The sequence below is a fragment of the Protopterus annectens genome, chromosome 2.part1 (assembly GCF_019279795.1).
Source record: "Protopterus annectens isolate FY-2018-M chromosome 2.part1, PAN1.0, whole genome shotgun sequence".
NCBI classification, from domain to species: Eukaryota; Metazoa; Chordata; order Ceratodontiformes; family Protopteridae; genus Protopterus; species Protopterus annectens.
This window is the reverse complement of record NC_056729.1, coordinates 902472231-902488404: the sequence shown is the minus strand read 5'-3', so window position 1 is coordinate 902488404 and position 16174 is coordinate 902472231.

The window sequence follows — 16174 nt, the reverse complement described above, 5'->3', positions numbered from 1 at the left end:
GTGAAATCAGGCTCGTTTTTTTATGAATATGCTTTTTTGACCCCCATGCTTGCTGGCAGTCAAGCCACTGCTGAGTCTGCCCACTTATTGCCTATTGAGTTGGCTACATGAGCTTCTATTATTTTCTACTATGGTATGAGCCTTCTCTGGTACCCATTATTTCTATCCAGGGCAAGAACTAACAGAGATTGTGCATTCCATAATCAGAAAAGACTTAGCCAGGTCATGGGCATTGTATTGGCAGCCATGAGATATGTCTGTAATATGGCCATAACCCCTCTCTCTAGTACAGATGTGAGTATCCTTATCACCAATGGGACCACCCACATAGATCATCCCTGCAAGGACTACTGTCACTGGTTTGGGTGATCTTGCCTATGCCTCACCTAGCCATGTGTTTGCTTCTGGCATGATGCATGCCAACCTTAATCCTGGTGTGACAAATGCCGTGGAATGGGAACCAACCGGTCCCTCCCGCTGGCAGGAACACGAAGAAGCCATGCTTCACTCCCATTCTTTCTCCCCGTATCTTCTCTTGATCAAGTCACTAACTGAGCTTGGATCATCTGGGTGATAGTCAGTTGCTCTGCCCCAGAGCTGGTGGGTAAAGACCAAGGTCCATCAGCATAATAAGGTAATGACCGGATCTGGTGCTTTGACTGATCTGAATGGAAGACGCTCTCTAGCAACACTGTCACTTGGCTGGACAGGTGGCAAAATGAATTATGAATTATGAATTATGAATAGCAGCAGGTTTGCTAGACAGTCAGAAGCTGCATTGCTGAAATGGATTTTTTTTTTTTGCTTCTCTCAGTGCTAGTACATTGCTCAGCACAGTAGCACAGTATGCTTAGCAAAATAGCAGGGAAGGGCATTTGTATGTGGTTACTGACCTATTGGTTACCTCATTGGGACCTGCCAGTACTCCAGTGATGCTAGCTTGTTTAAACACATAAGACTGGTTGGTGAGTGTTTGCATATGTATTCGGAGCATAAAGTACAGTGATTACCCAATGTCGAAATCTACTGTGTAAATGTTTTAATGGATAACTAAGGGCTTAGTTATGCTGTTTTTATTGATTACCAATCCTACTGCATTGTGCAACAATGGATATGAGTAACATGTTATTCCAGCTTAACCTCTCCATCTTTGCCATGACTAGTGCAACAGCAATGAAAATAAAAAGGGGTCCAAAACATCTTTTTTATTCAGTTTTTTTTCTCCTGCATGAGAAGCAAACCATGCTCCAGGATTCCCACTACAACCCAACACCCTAATAATGGGCAATTTCAACTACCCCACCATTAACTGAGAAAACTACTCATGTACCAACTCTTTTGCTCAACGTTTTCTGGAATTCATAAATTCCAATGCCTTGGATCAACTTATCCACACCCCCACCAGGGGCAGCAATATACTAGACCTGGTCATTACCAACATGGGCAACTGGTGTTCCACACCAGAGGTCAATTCCTCGTTGGTCAGATCCAACCACAAGCTAATCACTCTAGCCATCCACACACCCCCCCCCCCCATTAGGGAAACCACCGTAAAAAATTTCTCCAAAGCCAACTTCATGTTTCTTAAGACAGAAGTGGCAAACTTCACAACACCCATGCTGATGGACAATAGAGGTACGGCTGTTGAATCCTGCACAAATGCACTTTATAAGCACTTACACGAGTGCATGGATCATGCTATCCCTAACAGAACCAAGATGCTATCCCCCAAAAAAAGGAAGCCAATCTGGTGGTCCCCTGCCATAAACAAACTCTACAACAGAAGAAAGAAACTGTTGCAAAAAAAGAGTAAAATCCCATGATTGGGTCACCCAAAGTAAGAAGCTGATATCCCTCATAAAATCCTCCAAAGCTAGTTAGGAAAACAAAATCGCCACTGATTCTAAAGACAACCACAAAGCATTCTATAGCTATGCCAAGAATCTCAATGGCAACACTCAGATCTGCTCTGTGTTACAGCACAATGGCACTAAATATACAGAACCAACTGATATTGCCAACATCCTGGTAGATAGGTTCAGTGCTAACTTAACCCCCCTCTCACCCACTAAAGGGCCCATCTCTATACCGGAGGAATGCAAAGTTCCAGGCTGCATTCTACATGAACTGCAGAATGAACTAGCACCCCACCTAAGCACCATGTTCAATTATGGCCTCACCTCAGGCTTTGTGCCCACTGAATGGCACACAGCGATGGCTATCCCACTCCACAAAGGGGGAGCCACCACAGACCCTAGCAACTACTGCTCCATTAGCCTAATTAGCCTGGTCTGCAAGGCCATGGAAAGTATTATCATGGATCTTATACACAAAGACATTGGTAATCTCCAAACTCTGGACCCCACCCATTTCGGGTTTGCAAAAGGCAGATCATGTCTTCTAAACCTGATAGACTTCTTTGAAGCAGGCAGCAAAGCCATAGACAAGGGTAAGGATGTTCACACAGCCTATCTAGATCTCTCCAAGGCTTTTGACACCATCCCCTACTCTGGAATTATAGATAAACTCACTAAACTAGGTATAAATCCCTATGTTACAAGATGGGTTGCCAACTGGCTCACTAACAGAACCCACACTGTGAAAGTAGCAGACTCCAAATCCGACTTCAGACCAGTGAAATGTGGAGTACCACAGGGTTCAGTCCTGGGTCCTTTCCTGTTTGGTATCTACTTTTCTGAAGTACAGACTAACACAGAAGGTCTTTGGCTAACGAAGTTCGCAGATGACTGCAAACTAGGAGCCATAATTTAAACTCCTAATGATATGGACATCCTACAAAAGGGCCTCACGGAGACAGATGCCTGGTGTCAAAGCCATGGCCTCAAGCTCAATGCCAAGAAGTGCATTGTCTTCCCCTTTGGTAAAAATGCTGTACCCATGAGCTACCACATAGGTGGTAGTCTACTTAACACTGAAAGTGTGATAAGAGACCTTGGGACACAGGTGGACAGTAGTTTCTCCTTTGATAATCACATCACCACAGTAGTCAGGAAATCCTTCTATGTGCCACACCTCATCACAAAAGGTTTCTCATCCAGAAAAAAGAGGTCATTGTTCCCCTCTACTCATCAATCATTAGACCCATTATAGAGTGCAATGCCCCTTTTGCTATGTACCTCACAAGACATCCACAACAACTGGAAAGGCCACAGAAATACCTCACAAAGAGGATTACTGTCCTCAAACAGATGCCCTATGCAGACCATCTCAAAAAACTCCTGCTTTACTCAGTCGCATATCGCCTACTCAGAGGCGATCTCTGCCTAACATACAAAGCTATGTCAAACCTAGAGCTGTTGGACATGCTCCACTTAAAGAAATCCCAATCCCTCCAAGCTACACGCTCTAGGGACCTAAACCTTGTAAATACAATAAGCAGAACATGCTGGAGGGATAGATTCCTGTCCCAGAGACATCCCATACTCTGGAACAAATGACCTATCTATATCAAACAAAGCTCCTTATTAGCACTCTTCAAGAAAAATCTTGATGATTGGATGGGAAATAGGAAATTCACCCCGGGGAATAACCTCTGTGGCTCTCCTCAACAGGGGTACAGGAAAATAATTTTCTTGGGTGGCGAAAGCCAGGGTACCTTTTGGCTAAGCTTATATAGGCCCTAGGGACAATAGCCTAGTACCTGTCTATGAACCTATAAAGATGTACAAAAGGAATGTGCTCATACATGTTAGAAGTTCAGGTATAGAAAATCTGTCTAGAAATATTCTACTATTTTTAGTCTACCTTACAGAATTGCACACAAAAAGAAATATAATCACTCAGATAACATGAGGCAAAATGCATCTTTGTTGAGAGATTGGGGGATTCCAAAAGTGGTTTGGTGTGAGGTAAGATACTAAACTAACCATCTATCCATGCCCATTTCCATAAACAAGGGCATCTCCAGTCCTCATTAGGAGTTTATCAATGAAAACTACTCGACCCAACAGTGATTCCAAAGTTGGAGTGAGGCTCCACTGCCATGGAACATTGGTGTTTAAACTAGTGATATACACCAGTATAAAACTCCAGTACAATGGAGTATTCAATAGGACTTAGTTAGCAGCTTTAGTGTTGCTACAGCTAAACCTGCAGGAATTTAGCAGTACTGCAGGCTGTACTTGGTAGGAAGCCTCACTGACTGTGACAGAAATATTTGTCTTTACAAAACCATCAAGCTTTCACAAAAGTGCTTCTTTAGGTTATATAAAGAAGACACAGAATGTTATCTTAAATATAAGATGGAAAATCACATGTTGAAATTCTAAAGTATCATTGGTTATGTTTCACTTCTACAATTGCCCAATTGCCAAGATTTTAAAAATAGTTTTACATTATTTGTTCCACTTAAACTTGGATATTTATCAGCTCATGACATATTAATCCGGTTATTCTCATACCTTTTTTATAACCAGATGTCCCCCCTTTTTCCTGATATTCATTATCACCAACACAGACAGCTAACTTCAGAAAAGTAAACATCGTATCCTGTTAAAGTAACCCCTTCTTTACTGGCATGACTACCTTATTGTGAAGACAGTGAGAATGCATACATTTCAGTCAAGGTACATGTAATGCATGCAGTCTCATGTCTATCCTGCAGGTAGAGCCACTGTGCAACACTAACTCAGAGATGTAAGAGCTATCCCTGTATAACACTTGTAATGCAGGCAGAATCAATGTCTGCAGTACCACTACCTGTGAAGAGGTCATAGCTCTCAACCTCTTAGCATAAAAAATCCGGACAAAGCCAAAAATAAGGACACGTTTTAAATATTACTCTTTTAAACTTAGAAAGTTGCTGGAATAAAAGGTTTTGTGTTACCATGCATTTTCAGAAGGATATGAAGTTAGAAACTGAAACACCTGTCATTATATAATGAGTTTAATCTTCACTGATTTGCCACAGAAATTCAGAAAACCACACATTTTATGAGGAACAGACCAAATATCTGGACATTCAACAAAACTCTGGACATTTGAGAGGTATGGTAGAGATGTAGCAAACAAATTCCATGTTGTATTCACAAGCCATTAGTGTATCCCCTCTTGGACATCTATCACTTAAAACTGGATACAGCTTTCAAAAATGCTGACCCTCAAACACTAAATAAATGTAAGTAACATTTTCAGTGGTTCCCCCTAAAACTATTAAAAATATTGTTTGTAGATTAGCAATATTGCTTCTGTTGTTAAAGACATTCATTTAGATAGATGAAGACATAATATGACCTAGAAAAAGCCATGTTGATATGATGCTCAGAAAAAAAAATGTACTCAGTAGAGTATAAAGAGTATGCCTCGCTACACTCTTATGGTATCATACAGGTAGGACTGTAGCACCAGATGTCTTCATGTGGACTCATTGTATCTTGCAGTACTTCTCATAGATCACACTATGCCAGCATTATATAATGAAAATCACAAACATAGGATGTTTCATAATCTGTCTCATTACTTGCAACTGGCACACTGGGTCTCCATTATATTTAATGTGTTGGTGTTGAGAGGGGTCCACTTTCAAATTTCGAAATTCCAAAACTTCAAACCTCTAAATACCAAAGCCCAGAGGATCAAAGTTGTGGATTCTCAAAACTTGGCAATGGAGATCACCGTACAGTGAGGAACAGGAACTTTACTGTTCTCTTTATTGTAGTGCGATCTCGGAGTTGGTATATTTAAGTAGCAGGGGGTGTGCATCCCTCACACAGGGAGGTGCACTGAAGCTTGCCCCCTGCAAAAACATGACTTCTGAAGTTTTATCGTTTTAGATTTTTTTTTTTTTTTTTGAGATTTCAGAACTTTGATCATCTGGGCTTCAGTATTTAGAGGTTTAAAGTTTTGGAATTTCAATATTTGAAAGTTCCCCCTTTCAGAGATACTAATTAAGGTTTTCCCATTCCCTTATGATGTTACACCTGACATCAGGGTTGTAATTCAGAATCTGAGTAACATTACAGATGACAGACATTCTCCACTACACTAACCCTATTGCTTTTGGAATCCAGCCCTAGATCATCTAGCCTGTCAATAAAAAATGAACCTCTCCATTTGTCAGATTACTACTAGACTGTTTGCAATTACATAGGGACCTAAGTTACTAAGAAATACAAAACAATTATAAATCACATGTAGACTATCTTTGGGCCATCCTCACAGAGGAATAGTTGAGAAAATACATGGGAATGAAAGCAATAAAATAATGTAGTATGGAAGTGGTTTGCTATTACTAGGCTAGCCAGACATGATTATTTCCCATTTGCAGTCTGGCTCATCACACATTAATGTTAAAACAGAATGTGCCACATTCTGTTTCTTTGCTCTTTTTCACCCCTCTCACTTGTGACCAAGATATCTGACTGTGCGATGATCAAACTGCAGCAGCAGCTAAAAGCAACATTTTTTGTTTTAACTTTTAAACTTCTCCTCAGCATGGAGACAAGGTTAGCCTGTTAGGCACATAGGTTGGAAAATAGATGTTTTACAAGAAATATAAAACTAATGGCTTGAAGCAGAGCAGTTGTACAGCAGCATGACACTGCTACTGATAACTGTTCATGAGTCTGTATCAGTGACAAAAAGGATGAATAATGCTTTTTTTCCTGTTCTGCATTTTACTTTTCTCTGTCATTGACTACACTGAGTGTTAATGTAAGAATTTCTTATTGCTTGAAACAACTAAACATCTTTCTCTTTAGCTATACAAAGTGTAATACACCTCTCAGAGTTGTTTATTCAAGACTCTGAGAGAAGTGGAAAGCCCTGCCGTGTGAGGAAAAAAAGCTTTTCATAAAAAGGTAGAAGAAAGCTTTTTCCCATGCTTTTGCCAAGAAAGTTATCTGCTTGCATTCTTTACTTTGTTCTAGGACTTTAGTCTTGCAGCTTCATTTGCAACTCTGGGAAGACTGTATATTACTGCAATATCTTAGCATCATTAATAGATAGCCATAAGCAGAATTACTTGCAAAAACTAGTTGCTTGCAGTTTGATCCCTGCCTGGGGCCTTAGTCAAAAGAAGAAGCCCAAAGATATGCTTGTTTTGCAAAAGAAGGCTCTATCAATAAGGGTGGTACTGGATGATGTACAACGGCATGTACTTTCTGCATACTGACACATTACAAATCTGTGCATTTTACATCAGCCAGACCATTTACAGATATGTAGCCTCAAGGGTCCCTGCCTATTCATCCTCAAAGGAGAAGGCTAAAGTAAGATAAGAAATTCTATTATGTGTACAAGTCTTATTTATTTAATTGTGAGTCCAACCTGCCCACAAATATGCAACTGATCTGAAGTACAACACTGAAGATCTTGTGCATCGATCCACCTACCAAATGACTATTCAAGTTGTTTCTCAACATTTCTGGAGGTATATTATACAACTGTACAATATTACATTCAGTAAGAGCAAAAGTATATTGATCGTCGATTAATAGATGTATTGGAAGAATCTAGAGGCAGTCTCAGTGGAGAGGTTAGAGACATTTAGACAGAGCTTCATTGACCTGAATGGAATGAATGAATGCCCCAGACAGAGCAAAGAGATCTAGAACCACAGAGAGCAGAGAGATCTAGAACTACAGCATAGCAGCTGCTGTGCAGGATATACACTCCATTTTGAACACAGAAGATCATATGACTATTTTTTCAAATGTAGATTCATACTCAGTAAGTACATTTAAATTTAGCCATGGCTGGGTGACACAGCACACTGCTATGATATTGTCCTTTAGAGAAAATGATAAAATTAGGCCTCATTTACCTATTCTAAGTATAGCTTAGGTAAATATAAAGATCTCGTGGTACTTGTTGAAGCATTGGAAATGTCAGGCTAAATTTCTCTTAATCATTATACATATCACACTGGGTCTCCTGAGATAAAATGCCACAAATGCAATGAGATATAAGCAAAACACATACAAAACATCATTCAGTCATTAGCACTTACTCATTCAGTCAGTCAAAATAAAATAAAACAGTTAAGCATTCCTGATGTATTAAATTGATTGTTTCAACTAATATAATTGCCTTCCTAATGATTCGTGAGTGTTTGTACATAAGTAAATCTAATTTTATCAAGACTAAGTCTGCAATTGCCTTATTAATGTGTCCACTTAGAACTGTTGCAAAGCCAATACAGAACCACTCAAGTGAAATGTGAAAGTCACAGGTTCATAGGTGAATACTAGGCTAATGGCCACTGGGACATTTTTAAGCATAGCCATGTGTTCCAAATCTCTGACAAGTTCTGATACCCTTGATAACTGTATATGTTCACTGGCAAGTATTAGGCTAATGTTTTAGAGACCTTAAGATTATTCTAAAGGGTATATGTAGATTTGGGCTTGGATGGTCACTAGCAAATACCCATGACCATTTTTCTGACAAATACCTATGATACCTTAGATGAAATTAGTGTGACTATACCACCTAAATCCAATTTTTACACTGCTGAGTGGTTAGTCTAGAAGTTGCCATCCCATGTCTACTTTGGATTGTAAAAATGGCAGTGGTGAAAGGAAGCAAGAAGTGTCGAACAGAATTGTTATGGTTACAGAAGAATCAGCAAGCAAAGAAAGGCGTGGCCTGTGTGGACTGCCACAAAGGAGAGATAAGAGAGATGGAGCCTGGAGATAGTAAATGGCCCTAAGACAGTGATGGTGGAGGAATGGCTGAGAGAAAACAAGAACAACACATGTAGTAACCGTATGAAAAAGAAGAAAGGTTGACACATGGAAGGCTCAACTATAGAAAAAAGGAGAAGTGATGCACTTATTCAAGGATGTGTAGAATCAAAAAGGATAGCTGCAAAAGAAGGAAATAATTTCTCTGATACAATGGGAGGGATGCAAAAGACTTATTTCCCAAAGATGAACTGATAGACATTCATAACTGCACACTTGTGGGGAAAATAAGTCTCCAACAAGTTTTGTCAGTTTATTTAACTCTCTAACAGCAATATTTATTACTTTGGAAAAAAAAAAATCAAAACCAAAGTTCTGATGAAGTTCTACAACTAAATAGAATGAAAGCGCTTAAGTGATTTCTGTTTTGCTGTGTGAATTTTTGGCGTTCCACAAACTTGGGTTTTGATTTTTTCCCAGTTTATATTACTTTATATTAGTTTGTGCTTTGGTTTTTTACTATTTGTTACTTTATTTTGTGTCAGTAACTGATAAATCGAGCAGGAGCTTTTCTCTCTGGGACCAGTCTGAAAATGGGCTTCAGTCTGTCGCCAAAGCCTAAATAAACAAACAAACAAAATACATATCCTGTAGCAAGCAAGATAAGGGAAAAGGTTTATAAAATCGGCCTCAGGGTAAATACTGTCTATAAAAGATGTGGACCTGTTGAGAAGAAAAACTACATATGCTAAGGAGACAAATGAAAAGGAAAGCATTTTTGACAAAACTGTAAGAATGAAATATTTTCAAGTCAGTAGCAGTATGGAGAGACACTGTACAATATTGTTAAATATTCACTACAGAGTACTGAAGACTGCAGTCATTGATAAAGGGGGCTATGGACTCAGTAGTGAAAGGGGAAAGTATTCCACTTCTGAGTCCATAGCCCTCTTTATCAATGACTGCAGGGGAAAGTATTGCTAATCCACAGTGGTGCAGCGGTAGCATTGTTGCCTCACAGCAAGAGGTTCTCCCGTTCGATTCTCGGCTGGAGTGTGGGGAGTGCTTTCTGTGTGGAGTCTGCATGTCCTCCTCATGGTTGGGTGGGTGTTCGAAAGACATGCGTAAATGGGCATGCCTTAGTTGAAGGTTGGACATCGAGCTGGCACCTTGGCGTTCGTGAAAATCTACTGCCAATCAGCGGGCCAGAGTTCCGCTGTGGTGACCCCTAACCAGGAAAAGCTGAAAGACAAACAACAACAACAAGTGGGAGGGGAAAGTATTATTAAACAAGCTAAAATGAAATAATGGAAACAACACCAAACTGTCTTTATTTTGAAAAAAAAAGTATTTTTGTGTTATGCCTAGCAATATAAATGTTGTTTTAATACTTATTAAATGTGAAAACTGCATCTCAGATATGAACTGCAATGTGAGCATTTATTATTACTTACAAACAGGAATGGATCTATGTAGATAACTGAAAAAAAAAAAAAAAAAGAGAGAGATGTGTATCTTAAGTGGTGGAGGGGCAATCATGTTTAAATCCGTGGAAGAAAGCACCAAAGAAAAGAAATGATTAGACAGAGAAAAAAGCTGTTCAATTCACAGAAAAAAATGTTTATGGATGGTACAACAGAAAGGCAGCACACTCATGAACACACCAGACATTCCCAGATGGAGCAAAAGTAAGAAATAAGAGTTTACACTGGTAATAAGTAAGTTATGAAAATGACAACAAGGAATGGAGATATGATAAAGAGAGACACATTTTCTATTTTATAAAATGAAGGAAGAAGAGAAGAAGGAAGCATTTTCAGCAGAGAAGCAAAGTGTTCAGAAAAGAACCAAGTGTAAATAAAAGGCTTCCAATGGCAAAAAGGAGGAAACAAAGGTTGTAAAAGTAAAAGAGATGAAAAATTTAGTTTACCTGTTACATGAAACCACTGATGTGCCTAAGTCTACAAGAAGAAGTTAGGCCTGATTTATTTGTTTAACAAATGCAGCATTACAAGGACAGCAGAGGAAGTGATGGGTGTAATAAGTTTGGAAATGGGTTAACAAAGACTAGAAGTAGACAAGACAATACATCCAGGGTAGGGTAAGGCTGTAGTAGTAAATGAAAAGAATGATAAATGGGAAGGCAGCCTGACAGATGTGAGACATAAAACCCTACTGCTACATAGTTAACCAGAGTTCGATTAACATTTTGGGCAACTTATGATGCTGGCAGGGAGGAAGAGAGATGCCTATCATGAGACAGTGGGAGGTGGATCCCAGACAGTTACACCTGCTGCTTTGATATCAGGTATTTCTATCCCATTGACACTAAAAGCAGGGGCTAGTTTAGGGCAGGTATGCACTGCGGCTGCCCAATCTAATATTAGTAGTTCCTGTCCCACACCTTTGGATATAGGAAGTGGGGAGTATTGTGTACACCTGCTGTATTGCAGGAACTACCATCACCCCCTAGGGACATGGTAGGGTCATAATACAAAATGCTTTCATTGCTGGGAAGTCAGTGAGAGCACATGCATCCCTGATGTCTGCCCAGAGGATGCTTCTCACAAACGGCCTAATCCTTTCAGATCTGAGGATGATCTTCACTGCCAGGAAACTAACGGCTTAATGTGCCACCAGGGCACTTAAGAGTTGAAAGGCAGGAGAAGAGAAAAGTGTTAATTACAGTTGCCTGTGATCAGACAACAGATGGGGTCATTCACTTTCCTCCACAGACTGTCTCATTATATGCTAGCCCCTTTACTGACTATATGCACCTTAGATATTTAGCTGCAGTCAACAAGTGTAGCCTTAGGTTAAATGGACCCCTAGACAAAATACTCCATGGTCCCCTGTTACTGAGTAGCTTCCAATGCCGTCCCCTGCTTTCCTTTTATCATGCCCAACACCATCCACATAGATTACATCCTTCTTGAATTTTCATACTTTGTCTTCCATTTTAGCCCCTACTCCATGCTTTTAATACTCTGCAACTGGCCCAGACTCTACTGTAATTTACATTTTGATGAAGTAACTCAATTAAGCCGGAGGTCTGGGGGCCACTTAGCCCCAAGAATTCATAAAGGTCTAGCTGCTCTTTAGTGCACCTTAGAGCTTTCTTGCAAATTTTTGATTTAATGATAATGGGATGAACCAAAAATCCCGAGTAAGAAAATATATTCAGGGAAGCCTACGTTGTGTCTACAGCTTACTTTTCAAAGTTAAAATATAGCGATTCCCCAATAAACTGAGAAGATAAATGTAAAAATACATACATCCTATCTGGGAATAATGCCTGATTTCCTGCCCCTTCAAAACAACATAGTTATCATCAGTGTACCAGCCAGGTGTTAGATTGGGATGAAAAGTAAAAGAACAAATGGCCAGAGGCATATATTATACAGCTGCAGGTCTGGAAAAAGAAACCAAAACACATGGATACAAGCAGGACATACAGACTCCACAAAGGATGAATGAAGAGCCAAAAACTCAATGGGAGAAACCGACCACTATTAGATGGCAGCACTACTCAACATGACACTCTGCCAATACTCAGTTGCTACCATACACGTCCTGTCCGGACAACTATAACCAGCCACGTAATGAGAGCAATGCTGGTGTTCGACTGTGACAGAAAGTGAAGAGATTATGCACCCTACTTCTGCAAAGCCAAAAAAATAAAATGAATATTTAGAAATGAATATAATATTAGGTTTATTAACCTATGACAGGAGTATGCCCATCATTTTACATAGGGAAGACAGGGCACTAAAAAGTGAATATATGAGCATGACTACAATAGAAAGTAGAAATAATGGCAGTGCTCTACAAAAAACGCTCTTGCCTATCTCTGGGGATTGGAGGTTTCAGCTTTCATATTTTGGATAAAATTATTATTAACCTTCCAGGAGGTAACTGGGAAAGGAAACTTTAACTTAAGGAACTTTTTTGGCAGCTGAAGTTTAATGCCAGTGTACAATAGGGTTGAATGAAACCATTTTTATAAAACCTGTTTTAAGGCAGGCAACTTGTAAACACTTAAGGAATTTGTACATTTTATCAAGTTTGTATTTTTAAACTACAGTGCTTTTAAAAATGTTTGGACTTTATTAGTTAGAACAGCTATTATGTATATTGTAACAGATCTTAAATCAATGTATTATTTCCTGTGGGAAGTTTGTGTGTTTTTAAAAAAAAAATATTAACTAGTTTAATTAATTATCTGGAAAAAACTGAAGAATTGGTTAAGTTGTTGGATTATAAATGGGCTGTGGGTTACCTTTGGAATTTATTCTGATGATGTCTCATCTAGAGATGAAAGCACTCAACTTTTACAATAAATTTTGTTATTTTCTATATACTTTGGATCTTCAGTTTTGGCTTCCTTGATATACCTGCTTCCAACTTAGATACGCTATATGGTGGGTTCATAGCTCTTTGCAGTATATCATCACCAAAATAATAAATGTTTATTTTCAACAAATGCCAACAATGTCAATCCCTTTCATCCACAGATAACCCCTGTTTCCAACAAATAAAGCTAACTTTATTCACTAAATTAACCTGAGATATCTGGGTGTAGTAAACGAAACTAAACTAAAAATAGCAACAAATGGCTAATTAGTTTTTTCCCCCAAACATGCAGAAATGAATTACAGCCACCTGTATGACTCTGACGGTACAGCTCATGTGCTTGATTGTAATCAAGGAATGAATGAATAAATATAAATAACTGGTATATAGGAATTTATCTTGCCTGCTCATTGCTGTCAGAAGACAGCGTGCAAATAATTGCACTCCATGCCACTTAACCTCTCCTCTCATGAATCAAGGAGAAAGCTAAAACAGTGGTGGACAATGGACCAACACTTGGAACAGCTTACTTGTATAACAGGCTTTGTACACTTTTTTTGAATGCTGTTAAATCTGAAACTAAGATTATGTCGCCATTATTTAATCACTTCAGTTATAATTAATTTGTCATAAATACACAAACTTTAGGAAGTGCATTCTGTGAAATCAGTGAATGAAGTTATCACTACAGAAAATCATGTTAATTGTCTTCTTATCCTGTTAATTTTCTAAGTTTGTAGTACTAGTAGTTAAAAAGTGTCCTTGATTTAGGACAGCTGTCTGTAATTATTTTATCATGTCAACACTATTAATGATAAAAAAAAAACTTTGTGAAGATATCTACATACAGTGGATATAAAAAGTGTACACACCCCTGTTAAAATGCCATGTTTTTGTGGTATAAAAAAATGAGACAACAATAAATCATTTCAAAACTTTTCCCACCTTTAATGTGACCTATAACCTGTACAATTCAATTGGAAAACAAATAAATCTGTTAGGGGAAAAATATAAAAAATAAAAAAAACATACAATACGCTGGTTGCATAAGTGTGCACACCCTTAAACTAATACTTTATTGAAGCACCTTTTGATTTAATTACTTTCTTCAGTCACCTAAAGAAACTGCCAATACCTTCAACACCTACGTTATTGAATGCATTTCCAAACTATTTAACCCCAACTTCTCAAACAACAACACTCCAAACCTCCCTATACACCCAATAACCACTATCTCAGTAAACTCCTTCTCTCTCAAACCTGTCTCCACTGACTATATCAGAACTCTCCTCTCAAAGCTCAAACCATGCTCTGTATCAGCAGACAATATTCCTTTTTACTTTCCAGATTGCTGCACACTCTCTTGCTATGCCTGTATCTATACTAATCAATCACGCCGTATATGAGTCTAAAGTTCCTTCTATCTGGAAGCAGTTTTACACTCTTCCTATTCATAAAGGAGGTAACTTCACAGAAATATCTAATTTCAGACCTATCGCTGTCCTCTCCCCTCTCTCCAAATCCTTGAGAAATGTATACACAAACAAGTTATGCATTATCTCTTACAAGAAAAACTTCTCACTCCAACACAGCATGGCTTCCATCCCAAGCATAGTAACCACAGCTCTACTATCATTTTTCAACACCTTTGCCCTGGCTAAAGATGATCACAAACTCATATCCTGTCTATTCCTTGACCTTTCTAAGGCTTTTGACACTGTCTCACACACTCTGCTACTTAGTAAAGTTGTAGACCTAAATTTCTCCCCTGATACAGTTCCATGGTTCTCTAGCTGATCTCTGATAGGCTGCAGTCAGTACGATGGGACTCATCACTATCTACACCCTCTCTCAGTAAGAACTGGTGTTCCCCAAGGTTCCAGTCTTGGACCTCTACTCTTTAATATCTTCACCAACTCACTCCACTCTTCTTGTCCTCAATCTAACATTGTCCAATACGCAGATGACTCTACAGTCATAACTATTGCTAATTCCTCCTTAGAACTCCTAACAAATAACAAATATCCAGACATCTTACAGCTCTGTAGAGACATGGCTCACTAATAATCAGCTTATCCTCAACCCTAATAAAACAAAATTACAACTCTTTCTACCTAAATCTGCAAACCACATTAAACTTTCCTTCTCCATAAGGTCCCTAAACAATACTCCTATAGAAGTCGAAACTAGCACAAAACTCCTTGGCATTACCATTGATGACCAACTAAAATTCGGTCTTCACATTAACAATTGTATAAAAAAAAACACCAAAAGCTAGGGCTACTGTATCGTAGCAACAAATTCCTAACTACTGAAGCTAGGATTTCTCTTAACCATGCCTACATGTTACCATGCTTAACCTATTGTTCCCAAATACTCACAAATCTAAACTCCTCCTTACTTACCAAATTAGAATCAACCTACCACAAAATAGCTACATTTGCAGCTCAACAAACATATAAATCTCACCACTGTTTCTCCCTAAAATACCTGAACTGGCCCAGACTACCTCACCTGTTCCTACAATCTCAACTCCAAATCATACACTCCATGCCATATCAGCCTGATTTCTGCCAAAGTCTATCTTCTCTCATCTCTCACTATTCCCCTACCAGACTTCTTCGAATCTCAATCCAAGACCTACTAAAAATCCATAAACCCAAATCCAACACATGGTGCAACTTATATAGCTATCATCTCTCTATGGCATGGAACAAACTCCCACTAGAAATAAGATCCCTGACTCATCCCAAACAATTTAAGCTAGCAATCAAAGACCACTTTAAAAAACACTGGTCCTGACATTGTACTCACACTCCCTGATTATTACCTACCTTTTATAGTACAGTCAAACTAACTTATTAAAACTTAGCATTAACTACTTCATCCTATGCTTTCTATGCAAGCTCCAAAGCTTCTTCTGTACTCTGTTCCCTGAAATTCTTATGTAACCTTTTAAGTTTCTGCTACTCTACATTCAAAACCTTATATTTACTCTACTCTCTTTTTAAACCACAACATACAACTTATTCTACTTTTTTAACATTCTCCTTTTTGTTTATAGTACTGTTTTATCTGTCAACAATATACATGGATGTAGCTTAAGTATTTTAACTACCAAAATTCTCTATTGCTATTTTTATTGAAATGTATCTGTATTGCTATTTTTATTCCAT